We start from the raw sequence: 10,629 nt of genomic DNA, 5'->3' as shown, positions 1-10,629 counted from the left end.
AAAGAATGTAAAATATCTCCTTAATAATTTTTATATTGATTACACGTTGACATGGTCATTTTTTACCGTATTGGGTTAAATAAAGTAGTTTATTTTTTTAAGATTTATTTATTTATTTGTTTGTTTATTTATTTATTTGAGAGAGAGAGAGAGTGGGGCAATGGGCAGAGGGAAAGAATCTCAAGCAGACTCCCCGCTGAGCATGGAGCCCGACTCGGGGCTCAATCTCATGACCCTGAGATCATGACCTGAGCCCAAATCAAGAGTCAGATGCTTAGCCGACTGAGCCATCCAGGTGCCCCTAAATGAAGTACCTTATCATCAGTTTCAACTGTTTCTGTTTACCTTTTTAATGTGGCTACTAGAAAATCTATAGCCAGGTCTGTGGCTCACAGTCTATTTCTACTAGATGGCGCTGCTCTTCAGACCTACTGTGTGCCAGTCCCTGTGGTCTGCAAGACGGCACAGAGCAGGACCAGAAGACTGGTGACAGCCAGTTGTGAGAGCCCAGACAGGGGACGAGCTGCTCAGTGCATAGGTGCTGGGGTGTAACAGTGAGGACGAGACTGAGAAGCTGCAGCTCAGTCTTACGGCTTCATTGGGCAAATGAACAGGGCGAGAGGAAGCCCAGGGCGTGGGAGCTCAGGGGAAGCACCTGCCTGGGTGGGAGATGGTCTCCAAAAAAGCTTCCAGAAGGTGATGTCCAAAATTAGGCCTGAAGGAAGCACAGAAATCAACTAGCTTTTCCAGAACTGTCTCCCAATTTCTGGAGTCCCTTTAAAACATCTTGCTGAAACACTGTGACTGACAGGGAGCTCATTCACTCACAAGGCAGTCTGCTCCATGATTTCTCACTGCTTTGTATCAGAATATTCTCTTTATGAGCAACACACACCACAAGGGGCCGGGGTGGAGTCACCTGAGCTCAGAACCCTTCCCTTGCCATCCTGAGGATCCGATCTGTACCCTGGGCACCTGCCCCACGTCTGGCTCATGACAGCCCCATGGCTGACAAGCCAGCCAGCTGCCTGCTCCCTTCTCAGCTTGACAAGCCAGGCAGGCTGAGTCACGGGCTCAGCTTCTCCCAACCCACGTGGGGTCTGGGTCTGGGCCAGGGGGATGAGCTGCCTGCCAGGGTGCCCATAAGTCAGACCAAAAGAAGCCCATGAGCCTCACTGAGGATTAGACCTAGGAATGTTCTGGAATCCCACACTGTACCTTGGAGCTCCCCAAGGGGCAGATCCAGCAGACAGGCATGTTATTCTACCAGTAAGGACCAAGACACAAGGGGTGGGGGTGGAGGGTCCTGTCCTGCCTGAGAATGCTATTATAATAATTATTATTCCTTCATATTGTCATGGTTAATTTTTAGAACATGCCAGCTTCCTGGGTGCAGGAGCCTGTCCGCACTGCTCACGGCTACATGCCCAGCGCTCTAGCACTTAGTAGGTGCATGAGTTCTTTTATTGAATGAGTGCATGAACAATGGCCACCTCTGTTTCTTAAGGACGTACTACCAGGAACTACATATTTATCTGTGTGTACTTGTATTTATTGCCTGTCTCCACCACCAGGGCACAGACTGTATTTTGCCCACCATTATGTCCCCAGCCCAGTGACCCACACATAGTAGGTGCTCATAAACAGTGTTGACTGAAGAGGTGCATGCTGGGCAGTTTCTCATTTGCTCTCACACAGCCCAGGTGGGGAGCGAGGCGTGCTCCTTAGCACCTTGTGGGGACGAGAAATTCAAACCCGGAGCAGTGAAGGTCGTGAGGTTGATGGGACACAGAGCCAGGATTTGGACCCAGGTCTGTCATCACACACACTGTGTGTGCTCTTAACTGCTGGGTCTTGCTGCCTCTGGAGGGAAGAGGCGACACCAGGGGCGGGGGTCCCTGGGAAAGGCTCCTGGGGCAGACGAGGGGCCACCTCAGCACTCCCCAGCCTTGCCCAGCACGTCCCAGTCACAAAGCCCTCTCCACGGGAGTCCTAGTCGGTGCTCACCACAGTTGCAGCAAAGCCCAGAGAGACTGAGTAATTTGCTCAAAGTCACACAGCTGGTTCAACACAGGTCCTCGGGCCCCACATCCAATGTTCCTGCCCTTAAACCCCAGCTGTGGCTCACTTGGAGCCCTCATTTACACAGGGGTGCACGTGGGTCAGGAGACAAGGCTTAAGTTTCAGCACTGAGCTGGGCTTTTCCAGGCAGCCTGGCCCACTGCATCTGGTGACAAATCCAAATGCCACACTTTGCTGTGTGACCCTGAGACCCGGCTTCCCTAATCACCTGATCTGAAAGATGGCGGCCTCCTTTGCAGGTGGTGGTGAAAATCCTTGACTAGGTGTCTCTCCTGCCGTGTGACTGAGGGGACAAGCTTAGCTTCTCCGAGCCTCGGTTTCTTCATCTGCCAAGTGGACTTAATAAGCACCCATCTCTCAGAGCCCAGCGCGGGCACCGTGCAGGGGCCGGCATGTAGTAAGTGTTCAATAAAAGGGGGTTTGGGGGATGCTATGCGCCCACAATGGGTGGCCCTCCTGAGGATCGGGCANTGGCCCTCCTGAGTATCGGGCAGCAGGGCCTGGCCACGGCAGAGCCAGGGTGCGCACCCCTGCTGTCCCCAGCCAGCCAGGGAGAAACCTGAGCCACCCTCCTCCTGGGCAGACGCTGTCACTGTCCCCGCTGTCTCTGAAATGAAAGAAAGGTCAGAGCCTAGGGAAGCAGGGCCGGGGTGTGCTATGGAGGCGGCAGGCAGGAGAGGAGGGGTGGGGTGGCCCGCAGCTGCCTGACCGCCCTCGTCTCTCCCGGGGAGGCCTGAACCGGCCCGGCCTGGGTGCAGCCCCCCTGCCCGGGGCTTGGCCTCCCTGCCGGGCAGTGCCGCCTCCCAGCCTGCCCCTGGGGAGGGGCCACCTGGTGTCAATTAAACCCCAGCCACCCGGCCGCACCACGCCAGGCAGCTGATTAGTGCCGCTGGCCTCTCCAGATGGGGAGCACGGCCTGAGAGGGGGCGGCTGCCACCACGCCAGGGTGAGGTCCTCCGGAGCCGGTGAGTACCGGGTGGGGGCCCTACCCCCCGGGGGCAGGCGGGCGCGGCGAACCCGGCTTGGGCATCTCGGCAAGGGGCCCCCCATGCGGTCTGCTCTCCTGGGGCATTCTGGGGCCTCCCAGCATCCCAGACCTCCTTCGCCTCCGCCCTACCTGAACGGTACCCAAGGGGGCCCAGTGCCGACCCCGCGTGTTCCCCGGGGCCGTGCGGCTGCAGGGGCCAAGCCGGACCATGGCCACAGGGAACCTGACGGGTGAATGCAGGACCGGTGGGCACAGACTGAGGCATGAGGGTCCCAGCTGCCTCCTCAGGGCCGCAGGTGCAGCTGGTTCTTCGTGCCGGCCTGTCTGGGCATTGAAGGCCGCGTTCCACCAGCTCGGCAGCCCGCTGTCGTGGGCGCCATTTGCCTGGCTGGCCGGAGACCCCTGCGGGAAGCAGGCAGGGGGAGGCTGCTGCAGGCAAGCCCGAGCTCGGGAGGAGGCCTCTAGCTTCGCAGCGCCACGTGTCCTGGAGGCTGGTGCGGGGCCAAGTAGGGCCCTGGCCCTGGATCCACACGCTTCTGGGGACGCACGTCCAGCCTGCAGGCCAGGCAACACTATAGGGGCTGAGCCACCTCCTGGTTTCTGGGGGGGTGGGGGGGTTGTGGAGAATCGACCCCAACAATGGCAAAGGAGGGCGTGACTTGTCTCTGGTTCTGCTCTGTGAATTCTGAGCCTCAGCTCCTGGCTGAGAGGGGTTCTCTGATCCATGAAAGGGGTCCCTCATGACAGGTGGTGTTATCGCCTGGTGGTACCCGAGGGTGGTCTATGGCCACCATCTGCTTGGGGCAGAGGTGAGGTGTGCTTGGATAGGATGGCAGGCCGCGGGGGGCGGGGGGGGGAGGGTGCAATGCTGGGTGCGTGTCCACCTGCTTATGCCACCTGGGGTGCCTCTGGAAGATGAATGGGACCACTTGTGTGGATCTCTGGAGCCTGTTCTGGACAGTGGCTCCAACGTGTAGGCTGGAGAGGAAGGATGGGTCACAGTGGAGTGCTCTGCGCCCAGTGGGGCGTGGCCACGTGTTCCCCGTCTGTGTGCGCATGCGTAGTTGTATTGATGCCAACGCCGCACAGGCGAGGGCTCCTTAGAAGTATCCCTGGGTCGCCGTGCTCTGCTCTTTCCAGCACAGTCTGCATGGGGCGTGAGTGTTTCCCAGGGCATAACCTGTGAGCATACTGGCAAGCCAGCTATACGGTCTCCCGGTTACGCACCTTGGGGAGACTCCTTGCTCTGTCCTCCAGACCCCATTCCATGCGGCTGAGGCCAAGCTGGGCTGCTGGCTGGACTCAGGGGCTCTCCGTCCCTGGAACCTACGTCTGCAGCTCTGGGACGAGTGAGGAGGTGGGGAGGGGGCAGCCACAGCTGAAGTCCGGTTATTATACAGGGAAATACTGGATCTGGTTCATTTCCTCCATAAATATTCATCACCGGCCTCTGTGCTGGGACTCTGGGCTCAGAACTGAGACTAGGGCAGTGACACTAGAATTCATTCATTCTCTCCAAAACATTTATGGAGAGACACCTATCCTAGATGCTGAGCTGACATGGCAGAGCTCAAGTTCACATTCCTTTATGCCTGTGTTCACTCCACGATCCTTACTGAGCGTGTGCCGTGCACAAAGTCTGTCTGCCACAGACACACCAGCGAATCTGGGAGGTGAGAAACCGTACTCTCTTCCGACTTTCCCCGCTGTCTAAACACAACGAGCTTGTGTCTGGGGAGAAAGCCAGATGCTTAAGCAGAGGAACATTAGGGTTTCTTCTCTGGTCGCTTTGCAGCCAGGGACAGCAAGGGACGAGGGCCCTATTTAGCTCTGTAGCTGCCACTTGGAATGTCCCCATGTCCATCTGGGATTAGTGGCTTTCGCTAGTGCCTGGTGATCATGGCCATGATACACAGTGTTGGGTCTCCGAGACACACCAGGACAAGACGAACTTCACACACATCCGTGGTTGAGCTCCCTTTGCCAAATGAAAGTATGATAATTTTGACAGTTAATTTCCAAGTATGCCCAAAGCACTACTTGGGTAATGAAAAAAATACTAGAAGTTACCCTTTATTACTTTTCCAGGAGCCAGGCACTTGCTTAGCATATCACATGACCCATCTTATGGAACTCTTGCCCAACCGTCAGGTGGTAGCTCTGTTACTTTCCCATTTTATAGGTGTGGAAACTGAGGCCAGGAGGGACTAAATGACTGGCCCAAGGCCCTTCTGACTCCAAAGCCTGTGCTTTCAACCTTTAGACTAGGGTCCCTGATTAGATGGGGACATAAGAGGATGTCTGTCTACACACAGACTTTGGCCAGGGCAGTGTGAGGGAGGGTGTGCCTCAGGTCAAGGGGGTGGAGGTGGGGGCAGATAGAAAATGCAAGACAGCCGAGGGCCCTCTTAGTCTTTGCAGCCACAGAGCCCTTTAGTCCAAACAAAACCCCATGGAAATAGGTCAGACAGAGCTGTTCTGTGTGAAACGGTGATCCCTAGTCTTCCTCTGATCCCCTGCCCTTGGGGGACCCCCTGAGGATCTTTGGTGAACCCCTGAGGTGTGCAAGCAGCTGGCAAAGCACCTTGGTATGAAGTTAAAGCCAGCCAGGGTGAATGTGGCTGAGGTTACCTGGCAGGTGATGGCAGAGGTGGCCTTAAAGGGTTGGAGGGGATGTGAACAGGAATTAGGAAAAGCAGACAGTCATTCATTTCAATATTCATTGATTCAGCAAATGCTTACTAAGCTCCTACTGTGCCAGGCACTGGTCTAGGCACCAGGGAAGGGAGTGGGCACTGCAGAAAACCAAGCTCCTCCCTTTGGCCAAGGGATGATTCTCTGCACGGCCTGACCGAAGAGGCCCGTGTGATTGGAGCAGAGGCTTTGCACAGAGGGTAGGAGAAATGGCTTGTTCATTCAATAAATGCTCATGACCCCCAAATGCCGTGGCACTGGGGTCTCAATGAGTATCAGTCTGTCCTTGCCTTTCTTGGCTCTGAAGCAGAGCCTGAGACGTGATATCCTGTGCACCTAGTTTCTGGAAGGAGAGTGTTCTAGAAAGAGCGAGTGAGGAAAACAGGAGAGGGCAGAAGGGATTCAGCAAGGTGGGGGTCTCAGTGCAGATGCCTCAGGCAGATCCCGTGAGCTCTGGAGTGTGAGCTGTACTGCAGAGTTGATTCTAACCTGAGGCAAGGGGCTGGGCCTTTGGTGTCTATCCCCTTGCCCTCTGGTCACTGGTTCAGGCTGTCACCGGTTGGGGTGAGGGGTGTCATAATCTGTCCAGCAGGAGAGCTTTCCTATATAAGGCAATGCTCTAGAAAAGAGGTCAGCATCTGGGGAATGGGTGCATTGGCCTGGCAAAGGGGACCTTACAAGGCACCAGAATCGTCTGCCTCACTGCCCCCGGGTCATTCCTGGCCCAGCGTGGGAGATGGGCAACGAGCAGACAGCCAGGAGAATATGGAGGGTGCGCTGCCCCCATGGAGAAGCGCAGAAGCAGAGGGGATCCAGGAAGGGGTGCAAGACCCAGGGCGGGCAGTCAGGGAAATGCAGCACTGAAGACTCTGGGGCCTGGGTTCAAATCCCAGGATGGCCACCTGCCCACTCGTGACCTTGGGCCAATGACTTCACTGTTGGAGCCTGTGTTTTCTCGGTTCTAGAATGTAGATGCTACTTGGCAGGATCTGTGTGAGAGTCACACAGCCCCGTTCTGGCACGTGGCGACCTACTGGGACACTGCAGGCGGCAGTGCTGGTGAGCGTGTGAGCGTGTGTGTGCAGGTGGGGTTGCAGGCCACCTGTGCTCCCGAGGAACCCGGTCCTTTCCTGCAAACGCCGGAGGCACCTGGGAGGCCCTGGGAGATGAACCGGAAATGGCTACCGAGGGCAGGTCCCAAATATTACCGGCACTTTGGGTCCCTCGGGAGGAGGCAAAGGTGGGATGTGCGTGGATGGAGCAGAGTTTGCTCAGGACTTGACTGAGCGCTGGAGAGGGCAGGGCCCCAGGGCTGACGCAGGAGCAGGCCCTCTTCCTCTCCCCATGCTTACTTCAAAGCCCAGAGCCCTGGGCTGAGCAGACCGTGTCCTTCCCTAAGTCTCATTCATTCATTCGTTCATTTGAGCAATACTTCTTAACCCCCACTATGTGCCCAGCTCTGATGCATTTGTGAATAACTCGTGAAGTTCAAAGTTCACAGTGGGGGTCACCAAATGCCAGAAGGATAGGGAACAAAAGGAGGGACATTGCCAAGGAGTTGGAAGCATTGAGCAGTTTCTGGGCATCCTGGGGCAGAGCCCAGTGGTGGGACTGCGAGGACATGGGCTCAGCACAGCGAGTGGGCAGAGAAGACGCTCTGCTTTCAACCCAAGTTCCGCTGGGAAGGGGCGGAGGGGACACGAAGCTCCAGCAGGGACTGTCTCATTTGAAGAACATGGTGTGTGTGACGGCGTGTGTGCAGGGCTGTGTGGGTGCGAGGGTGCACGTAAGGGAGTATTGGGGGGATGTGTACGAGGGTGTAGGGGTGTTATATATGAGAGGGTTGTGAGGGTCTGTGTGTGAGGGATTGTGGGGAGCTCTGTGTGTGAGGCTGTGAGCGTGTGTGTGAGGAGTGGGGGGTACACGTGTGAAGCTGTGTGTATTTCATGGCGTATATATGGGTATGTGAGGGTGTGTATGAATGAGCTCGCATGTGTGTGGTTTACACGTGCGTACATGTGGGGTGTGCGAAAATGAGTGTGGGAGGCTGTGTTTGTGTACACCTGTGTGTGCATATGCATCTGTTTGTGAACGTGTGTGCAGCTGTGAGTGTGTATTTTGTCAGTGCATTTTCATCGAAATCTGGATTCTTAGAGCTACAAAGAATCTTGAAGCTTGTTCGGTACCACCTTCCCTTGACCCCACTGTCCAAATAACAACCCATCTCGCGTGTGCACAGCCCCCTACAGCTTGCCCGTTCCCAGTCATTATTCCCTGGGACCCTCGCCGCAGCCCTGGGAAGATGGGGAAACTGAGACCCAGGGCCCGGAAGAGGATGGCAGTGCCTCTAAGTCACAGGAACTGGTCTTTGGCCTGATGTCAGCTCTGACTTACTCATGTCCGTATTTCTTCTAACTCAAGCACTTACACACGTAACAAGATGCCTATTCAAGGCCCACGTGCGCTCGTTACATTATTTCTTTTCTCCTTTGATTCTATTACTTTCTTTTTTTTTTATATCTGGTTTCTCCGCTGGGTTCCACTCCACCAAGAATAAATGAGCCTGCAGCTTCCACCTCCCCCCCCCCGCTCTGCCAAATGCATTTTAGAAATCACTTTTCAATTAAGAGGAAAATTCTTATAAAAATGTTTAAACCAAAGTGGAGCTCATTATTCAAGAAAATACAGTTAGGAAAAAAAATTCGTTTGCGGTACTCCCCGTGATTCCCTGAGAACAATGCATTAGAAAGAGACAAGTAATGCTTACAAAGAAAAACAAACGATCTCAAATAAAGATCAAATATTTTCACAGAGTCAAGCCCCAAAGCAGAGAAAACAAATTCAGTCTTAAGCAAGCTGACAGTGGTGTTGGCCAGCAATTCCCACAGATTCAGGGGAATCTCTCTCTCTCTCTGTCTTGATGTATCCCCATCCCTCACTGGCTTCTGAGCATCTCTCCAACTCTGCCTTGTCACTGTCACTCTCACAATAATAATGGCAGCCCTTCCTGTTGCTGTCACTTACACCTGCCCCATCCCTGACCCCATTGGTCCTCCCACCTGCTCCTCGGAGTGGGCAAGGCCGGAATGGTTCCTTGTCCTCATTAACATATTGAGAGCCAGAGACTCAGAGAGGTTAGGTAACCTGCCTCAGGTCACACAGAGCTGGGCCTTACCAGCTGATCTGTTTCCCAGTCCAGGATGTTCCTCCTGAGGGCATCAGGGAGGCCCCCATGTCGCCTTCCCAGGTGGTTCTCCGCCCTGGTTGACCCCTTTATCTCCATTTTCCTTATACTTTCTTGACCAGGATATAAGATACGGAGTCAGGAACCAATAGAGGCTATTTTTACCACTAGCCATCTCTTATCTAAGCCCCGTGAGATAGAGTAATGCCAGTCCTCGCAGGGGTCGCCTTGCATCAGGCACTGGTCAGTGTTGAGGGGCTGCTGTGAGCCACTGACACCCCCCAGCCTTCCCTACTGTGGCGGGGAGCTGGCACAAACTAGGGGAAGAATATTAAATCGACCTGTTGGCTGGTGTGGAGGGCCTGCCCCTGGCGACCAGCAGGATACAGGGACTGGGGCTAAGCATTTGGAATATTAACTCCAAATGGGCCACCATTTTTGAGCAATGGGTGTGGCCCACAAAATGGCACGTGCAAACACAGAATATTTTAAAGGGCACATATTCTCTCAGATACTGCCCTCCCAACGTGGCCATGGAATATTTGCATTATGAGACGGCTTCTGTGTGTAGAGCAAAGCAGCAGGTATGAGTTTGTCACCCTCATATCGCAGTAAAACCAAAACGAATCCACAAATTAATTGCAATCACAATGCAAAACAAATCCAATTTGAATTCAAAGCCTGTAATGCAACGGGCAGAGTGGTGTTTTGCTGACCATGTGAGCGTAGGACAGGCTGCCCCAGAGGGCTGTTTCGATTTCCCCTGGCCTGGTGGTGGGCCCCACGATGACTCCGTTTTCGGCCATTTCTCCCCTTCACACCCCGCTGCAGATCCTCTGTCAGTACAACGTAGCGTTCTGGCCTCTGGCCTTCGCCAGGCATGGAGAGAATCATTCTTGTATTACGTATGCAGCCTTTTCTTACGACTGTGCTGTGATTAAAGCAGGGCAGCTCAGCCCAGTTGCCATCATAAACAGAGCGGCCACCAAAGCCAGGTGGCAATTCTTAGTGATAAGATGGTTATTGGTGAGTCCAGGAAAGGCTGGCGGTAATGCCCTACAAATAACAACACAGTTATAACTCTTACAACACAATCACCCAAGCACAGTGGCATACAACCCCCCAGGGGACCCCGATTTCAGAAACTCAAGTGCAGATGCATGGAACAGTCATGGGCAGCGTGCATCAAAGTTGGGGGGCCTAATTAGGAGGCGATCGTGGCACAAAGGTGTTATGCCAGGAGGGCTCCAAAGGCTAGAATGGGAAGGAATATTTGAATGATGTGCCAATGGAAGGTAGGCAGGACATAAGCCTTGCTGGTCCAGATGCCCAGGGAACTGGCACGGGTTCCCTGAGATTCCCAGAGCCCCAGGGAACCATGAAGGATGAGGAAGGAATCAGCAGGCAGCTGGGCAAGGAGAAAACCTCAGCTGGGTTGTTCCCAAGGATGCTGGGATTCTGGACTTGGATGCACTTGATTTCTTTATCGGTTACATGAGAACAAGACTTTCCTTTGTACTGGGCAGTATAGATGACCACTTAAGGGCACAAACTGGGGAGCACGGTGGACCACAGTCTGAATTCCACTCTATGCCTTACAAGTTATGGGGTCTCAGGATAGTCCCTAAACCCATCTGGGGATGTGTATCCTAGGCTGTAAAAGGGAAATCCCGTTCGTACC

At 54.4% G+C, this 10,629-nt stretch overlaps 1 protein-coding gene across 1 annotated transcript in view; it reads left to right on the top strand.

Moving 5' to 3' along the window:
• The first annotated feature begins 2,968 nt into the window (after positions 1-2,968).
• The window catches only part of NOS1 (nitric oxide synthase 1), a 172,230-nt gene continuing 164,569 nt past the window's right edge, over positions 2,969-10,629 (top strand). The window contains exon 1 of the mRNA XM_034638647.1: positions 2,969-3,047. The gene's annotated coding sequence lies outside the window, so the exon portion shown is untranslated. The remainder of the gene's footprint in view (positions 3,048-10,629) is intronic.

Source organism: Ailuropoda melanoleuca, chromosome 12, assembly GCF_002007445.2.
Source record: "Ailuropoda melanoleuca isolate Jingjing chromosome 12, ASM200744v2, whole genome shotgun sequence".
In the NCBI taxonomy this organism is placed as follows: Eukaryota; Metazoa; Chordata; class Mammalia; order Carnivora; family Ursidae; genus Ailuropoda; species Ailuropoda melanoleuca.
Note: the sequence above shows the minus strand (reverse complement) of the source record. Positions and strands in the feature narration are given on the sequence as shown.